The sequence below is a fragment of the Gossypium arboreum genome, chromosome 5 (genome assembly GCF_025698485.1).
Source record: "Gossypium arboreum isolate Shixiya-1 chromosome 5, ASM2569848v2, whole genome shotgun sequence".
Lineage (NCBI taxonomy): Eukaryota > Viridiplantae > Streptophyta > Magnoliopsida > Malvales > Malvaceae > Gossypium > Gossypium arboreum.
The window spans coordinates 73303977-73321916 of record NC_069074.1 but is presented as its reverse complement, the minus strand read 5'-3'; positions in this window follow the sequence as shown (position 1 = coordinate 73321916).

Sequence of the window (17940 nt, the reverse complement as noted above, 5' to 3'; positions counted from 1 at the left end):
CACATGCCCGTGTGTCTAACCGTAGACAACTTCTAGGCTATTTTCCAAGCCATTTGCCTCCTTAAACACTCACATACTTACACTTATATCATGGCATGCAACATGGCACATTTAATTACTCATTCACATTCATGGATAAATTATGACTTAACAATGTCAACATATCACTTGTCAAACTATTATGCTTTCATATGACATTCCACATCAATTTCATATTTATTTATCATCCTTGCTAACCTACTTTCAAGTTACACATTTACACCACATATATTGTATACACATTAATCATATTTCTGTAACACCCCTAACTCGTATCTGTCGCCGGAATAGGGTTACAAGGCATTACCAATCAATACACATCATTCACATACATAACAAATACATTTATGCATTCATATCAAAATTCATTCATTTCAATCATACTGTCCCTTCTAAGGTCCTGCGATACCTTAAAACATGCTTAGAAGAGGTTCAGGACTAAACCGATAACATTTGCAAAGTTTGGGAAACATAGAAATTTTCTTAAATTTCGGGTCACACACCTGTGTGAACAGACCGTCTACCTCACACGGCTACCGGACATGCCCGTGTCACAGTCAGTGTGAAAACAGAGCATATATCTTGACTTGCACCACACGGCCAAAGACATTCCCTTGTGCCAAGCGATGTGAAATCTAAGGGGTCACCGACTTGGGTCATACTGCCAACCACACGCCCATGTGCCAGCCAGTGTGCCACACACGACCAGTGAGACATGCCCGTGTGTCTAGTCCGTGTCAAAAGCGTAGGGTATCTTGACTTTAGTTCAAGGGTACCCTAGGGACATCTGTTGTATAACATGATCATGTGGACAAAAATAGGCTATTTGCAAAGCCAATTTACCACCCTATTCTCATGCTCACCTAGCCATCAAAATGATACCATTTTAACACATAATAGGCAACCAAAATGCCAATTCAAATACCTATCATGCCATCTTAACTCAACCATTTCAACTACTTAGTTTCATATTAAAAAACATACTTAGTTTCATATTAAAAAACATACCAAATCCAAGTGCAAAAATCATCAATCTCACATGACTACTATTTGCGTTACTCATCTAATTATCATCTATTTCATGATACAACTTACACCATATCTCCATCTCAAAATCATACCACAATATGTCAATCTTACAAGCATTAATACATCATTTAATAATTAACCAAATAATAACTATTTGGCTATATCAATAACAATGGAAAACATACCAAAATAAGCCAACATATAAGGCGTTATATACATCACACACATATCACTTACCAAAGACAATTCAAGCCAACTTAAATGGCCATACACATTGTCATTGACAAGACAAATCACATGGCTAACATTATAGCTCAAAACATAACAAAATGACACTAGCATTTACATGCCATATACCTTATATACAAAGCTTTCAAAGTACCAACAAAATAATCGATAGTGTGATGACGTATTCCCAACGATCCCCAAGTCTGAGCTAGCTTCGATAATCTATAAAACATAGAAAGAACATCCAAAGTAAGCTTTAAAAGCTTAGTAAGCCATATACAAATAAAGCTATCATATGAATCACAACATTTCTATCAATAGGACAAGTACAAGTAAACACATATTGATACACAAATGTTTCTCAATGAGTACATACGCATTTTCTCCTGTAAACTTATCAATTACTTCACTTTTCAATACTTGTACGTATATCGTACGTACCTAAGTCATTTAACTCATTAACACATTCTTTCTCGACATGTCTTTGCCCGTTGAACCATTCAAAACTATTAAGGATACTCGGAAATCACATAAGCTCTACAATGTCCTAGATATGGTCTTACATGTTATCACATATTGATGCCATTTGTCCCGGCGGTCTTACACAAAATCGATTAACGATGCCAATGTTCCGGACATGGTCTTACATGTAATCACATCTCGATAACCTAATGTCATGACATTCATATCCTATACTACTCCTAAGGTTCGTATGGAACTTTTAGACATTGTAACTTCGTCGATTCATGCTCATATTTGCTCATTCGACATTCATTGCAATTCAATGATAATAAAACACATATAATTCAATTCAAATACAGTCATTTGCACATGAACTTACCTCGTAGTTGGAAGTAACGGATGGAGTCGACTATTCGATAACTTTCGTTTTCCTCCAATATAAATCCGATTTCTTTCATTCTTGATCTATACATTCAAAATTTTGGCATTTATTTTATTTATGTTATGTTAATTAACATTTTTACTAATTTACCCTTAATGAAACCATTATGAAATCACCTATTACAAGCCCATTTATGACAATTTCCACTTTTAATGTTCTAATAACAACATAAGGACCTTTCATTTAATAAGCCATAGTAATCAGACACCTTTATCAAATAGAATACAACTTTTGTATTTTATGCGATTTAGTCCTTTTTTCAAATTAACCATTTAAACAATTAAATTAGCACACGAAACTTTCACATATACATACTCACATGTTGTTAACACATAAAATAATATTAAAATAATTTTCTGACATCGAACTTGTGGTCCTGAAACCACTGTTCTGATTTAGCTATAAACCGGGCTATTACAACTCTTCCCCTTTAGGGATTTTCGTCCCCAAAAATCTTACCAACGAATAGGTTTGGATATTGCTTTCTCATAGCATCCTCGGGTTCCCACGTAGCTTCTTCAACCTCGTGTCAATGCCACAATACTTTCACTAATGTGATTTTCTTATTTCTTAGCTCTTTGATCTCACGAGCTAGAATTGAATCGGTTCTTTATTGTACAACAAATCATTGAATTTCAACCCGATAGGAAATTAACATGCAAAGGATCGATCCAGTATTGCCAAAGCATCGATACATGAAATACATTATGTATCTTTTCTAACTCAGATGGTAAGTCTAACCGATAAGCAATCTGGTTTGACTCGTTCGATAATCTCGTACAACCCGATAAATCTCGAACTCAATTTGCCTTTACGACCGAATCGAAGTATTTTCTTCCACAGTGATACTTTCAAGAACACTTTAACCTCGATTTGAAATTAAATATCTTTTCGTTTCGAGTCTACGTATGATTTCTGACAATATGATGCTGCTTTTAAACTATCTCGGTTCACTTTTACTTTCTCTTCTGTTTCTTTAATCAGATCAACCCTATAAATCTTATTTTCGCTTAGCTCAGTCCAGTATAATGGTGTTTAACATTTTTGACCGTATAAAGCATCGTGCAGTGCCATTTTAATACTTGATTGAAAACTGCTGTTATACACAATTTCAATCAATGGCAAATATTTTTCCTATGTACCTTCGAACTCAAGAATGCAACATCTCAACATATCCTCGAGTATCTGAATAATTCACTCAGATTGACCATTTGTCTGCGGGTGAAATGTAGTACTAAAATGTAGTTTTGTACCCAATGCATTTTGCAATTTCTTCCAAAACCTCGATGTGAATCTCGGATCTCTGTCCGAAACAATAGAAATAGGTACCCCATGTAATCTCACAATCTCAGAGATATACAATTCAGTAAGCTTGTCAAGCAAATAATCTATACGCACAGGAATGAAATGAGCTAATTTTATCAACCGGTCAACAACAACCTAGATTGCGTCTTTCTTACTCAGAGATAGGGGTAAACCTGAAACAAATTCCATAGTCACTCTATCCCATTTTTACTCAGGGATCATAATAGGCTGCAATAAACCAGATGGTACCTGATGCTCAACTTTAACTTACTGACAAATCAAGCATTTATAAATAAATTACTGCAGACAATTCTTGCAACTGAGCTTTCAATTCTTTTAACTCTGTCGGAGCCATTCTGTACGGAGCTATCGATATCGATGTTGTTCCCAGCATTAACTCAATACCAAACTCAACCTCTCATATTGGTGGTAAACCAGATAATTCTTCAGGAAACACATCTTGGTAGTCACACACAACTGGCACTGATTCAATCTTCTTTTCAATCACTTCTGTATTAAGCACATAAGAAACATAAGCTTCACAACCCTTTCTCACATATTTTTGAGCCAATATCGATGAAATTACTGCTGGCAAACCATTCAAATCATTTGACTCAATTCAGATAATCTCATTATTCTGACATCTCAAATCAATCATCTTTCATTTGCAATTCACAACAACATCATGCAACATTAACCAATCCATTCCCAAAATTATATCAAATTTGTCAAATGGTAACAACATCAGATTAGCTGGAAAATAAGTATCTCGAATCATCAATGGATCGTTCTTGCACACTTTATCAACCAACATGCACTTACCTAAGGGGTTCAATACTCTAATTACAAATTCACTAGACTCTACAAGAAAAGTCTTACTGGATACTAAATTTACACATACATATGAATGGGTTGATCTTGGATCTATCAATGCAATAACTTTAGTATCATAGGGAGTAAAAGCACCAGATCTCGCAGTAGTGTCTCGTGTCACACCTCTACCACCACTCACATTTCCCGTGTTTCTGGGTGGTCTACCTCTAGTCTAGCGATGATACTCGGCGTCATATTCTGTACTGTATCTTGTTCAACCAACTCCGGACAATCATGGATAAAATGATCCAATGATCCAAATTTAAAACAGGCCCAATAATTCAATCTATAATCACTAAAATGCCTTTTTCCACAATTTTTACATTCAAGTCGATTAGGTCTTACACTGCCAACATAGCAATCGAAGTAGCTGGAGTTTTGAAACTCGACTATTGTCTCACTCGATCTATATTAGAATGTCCTACCACTGCAGCAGAATGATTAAATAAGTCTCTGAATTTCTCCAATGCAAATTGATAAGACTTATTGGTTGATCTCTTTCTTGAATCTCTTGCTTCAAAATAAAATTTTCTCTTTTCTTTGCTGAGATCCTTGGCTTTACAAGCCCTTTCAACTAACACAACAAATTCTTTGATTTCTAAAATCTCGACTAGAAGTTTTATGTCTTCATTCAATCCATCGACGAATCATTTACACATGATCTCTTCGATAGAAACATATTCTCGAGCATATTTGCTCAATCGCACAAATTCTCTTTTGTACTCAGTCACAGTCATTCGACCTTGTTTCAATTCTAGAAACTCTTTATGCTTCTGATCATGGAATTGTTGACTTATATATTTCTTTTGGAATTGATTGATACAACTCCCAAGTAATCCATTCTCTAGGAACCACAGATATTAAGGTTTTCCACCAATGATCGCATTATCTCTCGGGAATAATACAACGTATTAAATCCATTCATCGAGTACAGGATAATTCATCAAACACTCGATTGTGTTCTCGAGCCAAAACTCACCCTCTTAGCATCATCATCAATTGTAGCACAAACTCCACGGCTCGTGTTTACGAATCTTATCAATAGGTGACTTACTCAATTGAATTGGATCTATCACTTGTGGCACAACTGGGACTTGTTGAGCAACAGGTGGGGGAGGAGATTGTTGAGCATCTGAGATCAAATTCTGAGAACCACTAACTCATCATTTGGAAGAAGGCTTGCTTAGCCTCTCTCTCTGGCTACTTGAAATAGGCTTAGGATCGGTTGGCGCTACCCTTGAGTGAAAGCGGGCGCATTACTTTCCACATCATTAGTTATAGCTCGATCGGGATCCATTTGCTATATAAAAACACACATTTTAACTGTCAGGATCATCACACTATCGCAGTTTATATATATGGCATGTATAGCTAGACTCTTACACGCTACATTAGTCCTAGAATCGAATAAACCGTAGCATTGATACCAATAAAATGTAACACCCCTTTTATTCATCAACACATTCAATTTCATCCATAAACACATATTTGGGCACTTTTTTCACTTTAGCCCCTAAAGTTTCACATTTATTCAATTTAGTCCCTATTTAATAAATACACAAAATTCATAAAATTTGACAAAACCCATGCTTGGCCCAATTCTCTATAGGTACCCAACAGCCCATATTTGTCATTTATTTTACAATTTAACCCCTCAATTTACACTTTTCTCAATTTAATCCCTAATTGAAATTATTATTAAAAATCACTTTATAAAAAAATGTATATCAAACACCAAGCTTGCATAATTCATCATTAAACATCATAAAACTCAAGCATTCAACAATGACATTTTTCAAGATTACTAAGAATTTCAGAAAGTAGCGTACAAGCTAGCTAGAACACGAAGCAACGATCACAAAAACATAAAAATCATAAAAAACCGAGCTAAAACCGTACCTTAATTAAGCTTAGTGTTGGTCGAATGTCACAAGCCCTAAATGGCTTTCTTCTTCCTCTAATTTTCAGCTAGAACAAAGATGATAACTCAAAATTTTGGCTTTTATTTTTTTTATGTTATGTTAATTAACATTTTACTAGTTTACCCTTAATGAAACCATTATGAAATCACCTATCGGACACATGTCGGACTACCTTGCCATCAATAGAATATATGAGACCATGCAGGACACCAAAACATGTGTCATTTATATCACGAACTCAGACCACAACTCAATGAGTTCGGATGTCGTATATATCATGAATTCAGACCACAACTCAATGAGTCCAGATCACATATTTCCTAGTGACATGTCACTTGTATCCTAAACTATTCCTAAGGTTCAAACGGGATTTCCATACTTATTGCATCATTGTCAGACTTGCTTGTAATGTCAATTTCAATACTCATAGCACCAATCACATATTCATGATGAGATTTAAACAATAAACACATGATACAACAACTTATCAAATATGTAAATACTAATCATACATGCAATATTAAAGCATTTAAAGTATGGAACATGTTGCATTGTTTGCAAATGAACTTACCTCGGTACAAAATAATAAAGCGAGCCTAGTCCTCGTTAACTTTGTTTTCCCGATCAAGACCCAAATCACGTTTTCTTGATCTATAATGACAAATTTAACTTGTTCAATACATACATTGGTCAAATCGACCAATAGCACATACTTTGAAAAAATTACCATTTTACCCCTAACTTTTCACTTATTTACACTTTAGTCCCTATGTTTGTAAAATGAAATGCATGAAATTTCTTGGTTACCCAAGCCTAGCCGATTCATATTCTATCTCGTATCAACCGATATTTTCCTTTATTTCACAATTCTACTACTCATTTTTACACCTTTTTTAAACAAGTCCTTTCTAGGTGTTTTCACTAAGAATCACTTAGCAAAAGAAGTTTATCACACATTAAACATTCATAATCGCCATTAAACATCAAAATACAACCATGTCACACATGGGTTAATTTTCATATATGAACCCTACTTCAAAATATGGCTAGAAATGGATAGATTATGCTTCGAGGACTTCAAAAATACATCAAAAATAGGGCTAGGGAGCACTTACAATGAAGCTTGAAAAGTTGAAAACCCTACCTACGGAACCCTTGTAAAATTCGGCTATTGCTTGAAGAATATGTACAAGATTTTCACTTCATTTTCCATTTTCATTCTTTTATTTACCAAATGACAAACATGCCCTTTTTTCCTTTCTTTCAAAATTTTCCTATTCATGTCCATTTTTGTCCAAAATTTTAGAACTTGGTCTAATTGCTATTTAAGGACCTCTAATTAATAATCCAATGCAATTTCAAGTTTGAAGCTTCTAGAACACATATTTTGCAACTTATTCAATTTAGTCCCTAAAGTCAAATCAGACACTTTAGGCATAGAATTTCTTCATGAAAATTTCACGAAAACATGCAATCATGTCATGGATCATCAAATAATCATAAAATAATTATTTCTATACCATATTTTTGGTCTCAAAACCACTTTGTTCTAACTAGACCCTAATTCAAGATGTTACACACATGCCAAGTCACACGCCTGTGTGCTTAGGGTGTGTGGCTAATCAATTCAAAAATTAAGTGTAGGCTTCATGCGGCTTGAGCACACGCCTATGTCCTAAGGCCATGTCCTTCACAGTTGAGACACATGGTGTGTCTCTGCCCGTTCATTTTCTACTGGGCATTCTGTTTTGCATAATTAGGGTGCAGGGGACGCACGGCTGGATCGCACGCCCATGAGACAAACCGTGTGTCACATACGGCCAAGACACATGTCCATGTGTCTAACCGTGTGGATAATTTCTAGGCTATTTTCCAAGCCATTTTCCAACCGTAAACACTCACATGCTTACACTTATATTATGGCATGCAACATGGCATATTTAATTACTCAAACATTCACATTCATGGATAAATTATGACTTAACAATGTCAACATATCACCTATCCAAACTATTATGCTTTCATATGGTATTCCACACCAATTTCATATTTATTTATCATCCTTGCTAACCTACTTTCAAGTTACACATTTACACTATATATATTGTATACACATTAATCATATTTGACACACTCATATACAAGCCATCCATCACACTCATTAACTTTAAGCAACTATAATCACATTAAAGGATAAGCACATTTGCATGCATGCATCAATAATTAGGGTTACAACCCAAATAATCTATATGAGCCACCTCTCATGGCCATATACAAAATAATCATAATAATATCATGAGCCAACACTTTTGGCTAATCAATATGACACATACCAAAAGACCAAGTCCCTATACATGCCATAATCAAAATGATAAGCTGTTAAACACTTACGTCCCTATAGTGGTTCCTAAAGTTCCTTTTAAAACTTGATTGATAACTATTGTTGTAGGCAAACCGCACCAACAAGATATATACTTTTCAATTACCTTGGAATTCCAATACACAACAACGAAGCATGTCTTCCAAGATTTGAATTATTTGCTCGGTGAGCATCACTGTGGATGGAAAGCGATGCTAAAATTTAGTTTCGTACCCAAAGTTTCTTGTAACTTTTTCCAAAACGATAATGTGAACCTCGGATCTCTATCCGATACAATCGATATAGATATTCTATGAAGTCTAACAATTTCACTAATGTACAATTCGACTAACTTATCAAGTGAATAATCGGTACGTACCGGAATAAAGTGAGCCGATTTAGTTAATCTATCGACAATAGCCCATATGGCATCTTTCTTTCTCGGAGTGAGAGGCAACCCTGTCACAAAGTCCATAGTAATCCGGTCCCATTTCCACTCGGGAACCATGAAGGGTTGACGTAAACCTGAAGGTACTTGGTGTTCAGTCTTTACTTGTTGACAAACTAGGCATTTCGATACAAACTCTAAGATATCTCTTTTCATACCATTCCACCAATATATTTTCTTCAAGTTATTATACATTTTGTCTTGCTTGGGTGAACTAACAAACAACCATTATACGCTTCATGTAAAATATTCGAATCAAGTCAATGTCTTTCGAAACACAGATCCTACCACGAAATCTCAAACAACCATCAGAGTCACTCAGAAAATGTGGTTCACTATTAGACTCACATGAATTCTCTTAGCTTGCAACTCTTTATCAACTTTACGAGTATCACAAATCATCGGTCTAGCTCTCTGTTTGACTAGAACCGAACCATCATCGGACCAAGTTAGTTGTGTATTCATAGCCCTCAAGGCAAACAACGATTTCCTACTCAAAACGTCGGCAACCACATTAGCCTTATCTGGATAGTAATCAATCACAAGCTCATAATCGTTTACCGGTTCCAACCATCTTCCTTGCTTAAGTTCAAATCCTTTTGAGTCATCAAATACTTAAGACTTTTGTGGTTGGTATAGACATGGCATTTCTCACCAAATAAGTAATGTCGTCAAATCTTTAAAGCAAACACTATGACAGACCAACTCTAAGTCATGTGTCAAATAGTTCTTCTTGTGAGGCTTCAAGCGTCTCGAAGCATAAGCTACGAAATTACCCTCTTGCATCAAGACACATCCCAAACCATTTAAGGAAGCATCATTATCAATCACAAATTCTCTACGAGAATCGGGTTGTACCAAAACCGAGCCTTAGTCAACAATGCCTTTAATTTCTCAAAACTTTGTTGGTACTTTTTGTCCATTCGAACTTTACATCTTTACGTAACAACTTCTTCATGGGAGTAGCAATCATGGAGAATCCTTAACAAACCATCTGTAATAACCACCACGCCTAAAAAGCTCCTAACCTCGGTTACATTCCTCGGCGGTTTCCATTCAACAATAGCGAGATCTTACTCTGTCAACTATAATACCATCACCCGAAACAATATGGCCCAAAATCCAACTTCTTGAAGCCAAAACTCACTTTTACTAAACTTAGCATACAACCGCTTGTCTCTCAAGGTGCAAAAGAGTTTTCAAATGTTCGGCATGTCCGGATTCATCACGAGAATAAATCAATATGTCATCAATAAAACAACAACAAATTTATCCAAATACGATCAAAAATACGGTTTATCAAGTCCATAAATACGGCGGGACCATTTGTTAAACCAAAAGGCATGACTAGAATTTCATAGTGACCATACCTCGTCCGAAAAGTAGTTTTTGGCACATCCAGTCTTTCACTCTCAATTGGTAGTAACCGGACCTCAAGTCTATTTTAGAAAACCATGTCACTCCCTTCAATTGGTAAAACAAGTCGTCAATCCTTGGCAAATGATACTTATTCTTAATCGTTACCTTATTGAGCTATCGATAATCTATACATAACCTCATAGGTCCATCTTTCTTTATCACGAATAACACCGGAGCACTCCACGGTGAAAAGTTTGATATTACAAAACCTTGTCGGTCAATTCTTGCAACTGTGACTTTAGTTCTTTTAGTTCGGTCGAGGCCATTCTATATGGAGCAATTGAGATAAGTGCTGTACCGAGGACTAATTCAATACCAAACTCAACTTCCCTAATAGGAGGTAATCTAGGTAGCTCTTGAGAACACATCCAGATACTCACATACAAAGGCACTGATTCAATCTTGAACTCAGACTCTTTTGTATTCAACACATAAGCCAAATAAGCTTCACATCCTTGTTTTAATACATTACTAACCAGACATCGAAGAAATCACAATTGGCAATTATCTTACTCATCTGATTCAACCTGGAGAATTTTACTATTTTCACATTTCAATTCAATAACTTTTTGTCTACAATTTACGATAGCATCATGAAGTGTCAACCAATCCATGCCCAATATAACACCAAATTCATTGAATGACAATAACATCAAGTTAGTCGGAAAACAATGATCTTTAATCATCAAAGGACATTTCTTGTAATATCTCGAATTAGGGCCTAATCAGAATAGTGGTTTCGTGACCACAAATCTGAGATAGAAATAATTAATTTATGATTATTTTGAGGTCTATGATATGATTTCATGATTTTTTGAAAATTTGGTGAAGAAATTCTATGCATAAAGTGCTTAATTTGAAGTTAGGGACTAAATTGAATAGGTTGCAAAACTTGCATTCTAGAAGTTTTTAGTATGAAATTGCTTTGAAATATTAATTAGGAGGTCTTAAATAGCAATTTGACCAATTTCAAAGTTTACGGACAAATATTGGACATGAATGGAATTTTTGGAAAGTTTAGTAGTAAGGGCATTTTGGTCATTTAGGGGTAAAATGAATTAAAATACAAAATTAAAAGCCAATTTTGCTCACCTTCTTCACCATGGATGTGTATACCAAGGGAGACTCCATGTCTAGGGTTTTCAAGCTTCCAAGCTCGATTGTAAGTCAGTTCTAGCCTCGTTTTTAATGATTTTTACGTTTTTGGAGTCCCGGTAACTTGATTTAGCTTATGCTAGCAATAATTCAACCTAGGGTTCATACTAGGAAAAATAACCATAGGTGAAATTTGTGTATTTTGGTGTTTTATGATAGAATATGAGGTTTTAAATTATGTTAGACAACTTGTGCTACTCGGTTTTAAGTGAAAACGAGTAAAAGTGCTTAATCGGTAAAAATACCTAATAGTTATAAGTACATGTTAGAGTGAGAATTTGATGTTGCCATAGAAGGGAAAAATGATCAGCATGTCATAAAACATAAGAAAATAGGATGAAGTTTAATTTCCGAACCTTGGGGAAAAAGTGCAAATATGCAAAAGTTTAGGGGTCAAAATGAAAATTTTTAAAAATATGATTTTTGGACCTGTATGAATAGTGTGACTAATTATTAGGCTAAATGTGATATTATAGATGAAGGAAATCGAGATTCGGGCTTAAATCGGGAAAATACAAGGTTATGGACTAAAATGGTAAATTGCTGTTTCTGGATCGAGGTAAGTTCGTATGATAATAATAATGCAATGTTATGTTTGAATTATATTTCTTACTATTATTGCATATATTTTATGATTTAATATATTGAAAAAGTTGATGGAATGGTGTTTATGATGTGGAAATATGACATGAAGGAATGTTACATGAAATGCAAGAAAATGAAGATACATGACAAGTGATATATGAAATATGTGATATATGTTATGTAAATTCTTAAAAGCTGATTTGATATTTGAGTTGTGTCTTATTACACTATGAATGGACAATTGGTACTATGGATAGTGAGATCAACACTTCGAGTAAATTTGTACATAAATAATCTATCGATTCTTTTTATGTTATTATATTTTGATATCATATGAAATGTGGCTGCCTATCAAATGGTTATTTTATGTAAATTATGAATTTAAATTGATTACGGACAATTTAGTAAAATGTTGAAAAGTGAGGAATTTCCCGATTGAACCTTCGGAATAAAAACGATACGAATGATCTATTGTGAGGTCGCATGTGTAGTACTAAGTGCAGGCTACTATGCGTACCCAAAAATTGTGATCACGTGTGTAGTACTAAGTGCAGGCTACTACGTGTATCAGATGGTTAGGTCACGTGTGTAGTACTAAGTGCAGGCTACTACGTGTACCGGATAATTGGTCACATGTGTAGTACTAAGTGCAGGCTACTAGTGTACCGGATAATTGGTCGCATGTGTAGTACTATGTGCAGGCTACTATGCGTACCAGATAGCTTTGGCTACAAGTGTGAAAATATGTGCAGGCAATTAAGTATCAGTTATTATTCAAAGAGTTCAGCGGGAAAATCGATTAAGTAAAAATACAATTGAACATGATTATATGATGAATAAGTGTAGGCATATGTTTATGAAAAATTATGAGCAATGTGCTCGATAATTGGGTGAATTTCGATAAGACAAAATGGATTAAGTGGAATTATATAAGAATGAATTTTAGTGGTAAAACAGTGTTGGACAGCAGCAGTTGCATGACTTTGAAAATTCACTAAAAATTGTGGAAGTTGAATAAAAATGCAAATGATATATGAAAATAAATCTTAATGAGTCTATTTTCACATGAAAGAAACATGGGAAGCAAAAGAATTCTATATTGTGTGATATTTGAATTCTTGTGAAACAGGGTTTGAATGAATTCGAGATTCCCTGTTCTGACTTTAGAAATTCACCATAAATTTTAGAAAAATTATTAAGAGTCATACCTTACATGGATGGATTCCTTATTGAGTCTATTTTTAAGGGAAATAAACTTCATGGTCGTTGGAATTCTGTACAGGGAGAAATTTGGTTCGTAGTGTACAGAGGTCAGAGTAGTCGTACTCTGAAACAGGGGAGACTTTAACTAATAAACTGTACTAATTGGCTAAACAAAAAATTCTGGAAATTTTATGGGAGAAATATATATGAATCTAGTTTCAAGGAAAATTAACAAAACTAAATTTGGAGTTTTGTAGCTTCAGATATGAATGATTTAGTAACTGTAACTTGATAACACATCTTAACTTTGAATATGTGTAATTGTACAATTATAGTGTTTTATCTTGAAAAGCATGGTAGTAATTGCTTATTATTTTCATATGAACTTACTAAGCGTAAAGCTTACCCATCCTCTCCATTTCTTTAGTATTGGCAGGTCGGCTTGGGGTTGGAGATTGTCGGAGGCAAAATCACACTATCAAACTATCATTTTGGGAAAATTAATTCAAATATTAGAAATATCAAGTGAGTGGCATGTATAGGAAGTTGGTTTGTGATATGTATTTTTGTTATGATTTTGACCATACGCATCGATCGCATTGAGTTATCGTATAAAATCATGAGATGTGGTCCTTATCCATTATGGTTTATAAGTTTAATTAATCATGCCATGTCCTATGTTTTGATGTGATGATATAATTAGCTTTGTTTGTTTTGCATGTGTTGAAAAGTTTTGAATTAAATGAAATTTTATGGCCCGGTTTTTGTCTATGTGTATTGTTAAGTCTGGTAATGCCTTGTACTCTGTTCCGGCCTTGGATACGGGTAAGGGGTGTTACATTTCTTACATACCTTATCAACTAAAACATGCTTGCCTAACGGGTTTGACACTTTAATCATAAATTCCGTAGATTCAACAGGCATATTCATGCTAGATACCAATTTCATGCACACATATGAATGAGTAGAACCAGGGTCAATCAAGGCAATAACAGAAGTGTCATAGAGAGAAAAAGTACCTGTAATCACGTCAGGAGAAGATACGTCCTCTTGCGCACGTATGGCATAAGCCCTAGCCGGAGCTCTAGCTACGGATCTCACTACCATATGCCTTGTTACATTTTTAGTACTAGCCCCATTACTGGCGTTCCTCGAAGGTCTCCCCTTTGTAGCCATACTACCCAGCCTTGTACTCTAAAATTTTTCTTTCTCGACCATCTTAGAACAGTCCTTGATGTAGTGGTCTTGAGAACCACATCGGAATTAAGATCCATTGCTCACCCTACACTTACCAAAATGACCTCTAGCACTTTGTTGGCACTTGGGTCTGGGAGCTCATCATTACCCACACTAGCCACAGATGTAGCATGGGATCTAAAACCAATTTTGCTTCTTATGATTTACATTTAATGCCCACCCAAAACATGAGAACGAGAATACATATCTCTAGATTTCTTAGACTAGGATGTAAGTGACTTGCTCATCCGCCTCTTCCTTATATCTCTAACCTCAGCCTCGGCTCTTCTCCTTTCCTTGGTCAGCTCCTCGACTTTATAGGCCCAATCAACGAGCACAACAAATAGCTCAAGAATACCCACTGACACTCTAATGTCCTCATTAAGTCCATCCTCAAACCTTTTACACATTTTAGCCTTGGAGGATACACACTCTCGAGCATATTTACTGAGTCAAACAAACTCTCTTTCTTACTCAGTAACTGACATGTGGCCTTGCTTCAAATTGAGAAATTCCTTACGCTATTGATCAATGAATCGCTCATTGATGTATTTCTTTCGGAACTCTTTTTGAAAGAATTCTCATGTGACCCTTTCTCTCGGTACTACCGAAACTAGCGTCTTCCACCAATGTTATGTCGCATCTCTCAACAATGAAATAGCACACTTCAAACATTCATCAGGTGTGTAGGATAGTTCATCGAATACCCCAATGGAGTTCTCGAGCCAAAATTCTACCCTTCCGGGATCATCATCAGCATTGGCCATAAATTCCTCGGCTCTTTGCTTTCGAATTCTATCAAATGGGGTTCTATAAAATCTCATAAAATCTATACCTCGAGGAACTTGAGGTACAGGTTGGGGATTTAGAGGGGGTGGAGGAGGTTGTACGTTAGTGTTTGTTCGAAAGAACTTCGTGTACCAAGCATCCATCTCTTCTCTGCCTTCTTCTTCTCTACTAATAGTCATGGGTCTACTATCAGACGGCACTGCTCCTTTAGTGGAAGCAAGCACGTTACTTTCAACATCATCTGCCACTGCTCTATCGGGATCCATTTACTATATGAAAACACATTTTTCAAATCGTCAGGAGTCATCACACTATCATAATATATGTATAGAAAGTATATCTAGACTCGTACACATGCTACGTTAGTCTGAGAACTGGCTAAACTGTAGCTCTAATACCACTAAATTAACACCCCTTACCCGTATCCGACTCCAGGACAGGGTTTGAGGCGTTACCAGACTTAAGCGTAAACAAACATACAAAGCAGTACTATAACGATTTTGTCCAAATTTAAAACTTTTCAATCACATGCCAATTGTCCCTTATAAGGGTCTACAAGACCCAAAACATACCTCGGAAGCAGTTCAGAACTAAACGAGAACTTTCAAAACCTTTTTAACACTAGGAAATTTCCTTGTATTTAGAGAGTCACACGCCCGTATGAGTAGGCCATGTGGTCACACACGCCCGTGTGGCTTGGGACACGCCCGTGTCCTCAGCCCGTGTAACTCTTTGACTATGACATCATCAACAAAATAAGGTCACACTGTAACACCCCTTATCTGTATCTAATGCCAAAACAGGATTCGAGGCATTACTGGACTTAAACATGAACATTCATACAAAACCAGGCCATAAAATTTTATCCAAACTTTTCAATCACCAACGAATTGTCCCTTATAAGGGTCTGTAAGACCCAAAACATGATTGGAAGTAGTTTGGGACTAAACCGAAAACTTTTAGAAACTCTTCATCACTCAAAAAAATTTCTTGCTTTGGGAGAGTCACACACCCATGTGGGTAGGCCGTGTGGCTCGAGACACGCCTGTGTCACTAGCCCGTATAACTCTCTGACAATGATGTCATCAACAAAATAAGGACACACAGCCAAGTCACACGCTAGTGTGCTTAGGCCATGTGGCAAATTAAATTCAGAAAAAATTAAGTGCAGACTTCACATTGCTTGGGCACATGCCCATGTCCTAAGGCTATGTCCTTCACACGGCTGAGACACATGACTGTGTCTCTGCCTGTGCGTTTACTACTGGGAATTTTGCTTTGCATGATTAAGGTACAGGGGACACACAGCCGTATCATACGCCCATGGGGTAGACCATGTGTCACACATGGCCAAGACACATGCCCGTGTGTATAACCTTGTGGACAATTTTTAGGTTATTTTCCAAGCCATTTGCCACCCTTAAACACTCACATACTTACACTCATATCATGGTATGCAACATGGAACATTTGATTACTCAAACATTCACATTGATGGATAAATTATGCCTTAACAATGTCAACATATCACCAATCCAAACTATTATGCTTTTATATGGCATTCCACACCAATATCATATTTGTCTATCATCTTTGCTAACCTATTTTCAAGTTATACATTTACACCACATATATTGTATACGCATTAATCATTTTTCATACACTCCTCACACAAGCCATCCATCACACTTATTAACCATAAGCAACTATAACCACATTTGCATGCATGCATCAATAATTAGAGTTACAACCCAAATAATCAATATGAGCCACCTCTCATAGCCATATACAAAATAATCATAATGCTTTCATGAGCCAACCCATTTGGCTAATCAATCTGACACACAACAAAAAGACCATGTCCCTATACATGCCATACTCAAAATGATAAGACTAGCTATACGTAAATGTCCAATTGATAGTGTGATCGTGTCTCCGATGTCTTCCAATCCTCGAGCTACTTGGCGACACTAAAAGAAAAAGAAAGGAAGGGGGTAAGATTTAAAGCTTAGTAAGTTCACATGCAAATAAAAATGCAACTTAAATAAGCACTAATCATATATTTAACATAATAAACATAACCTTGCATTTTATCAAATCTCATAAACTTATTCTTTCATATACATATACACATATTCCTGCCACAAGTTCATCATATCTCATGTCATTCTCATGAGTTCAATGTACATACCTGTGCCACTTGCACATGATAACTTACTTTCTCATCTTTGTCATTTTCTTCAAGATTACTCATTGAAGTTCCTTTAGAACTACCCGTTGAACACTCGGAATACTATCAGATACATCGAAAGCTTGCACCTAAATGCCTTATATGTAGCCAACGCTACTTTATATATCTGATCACATGTTGCTCACTTATGAGCTACTCATGGGACTATTCATACAGGCTGTTCGGTATCCGTAACACATGCCAGACTACCTCGCG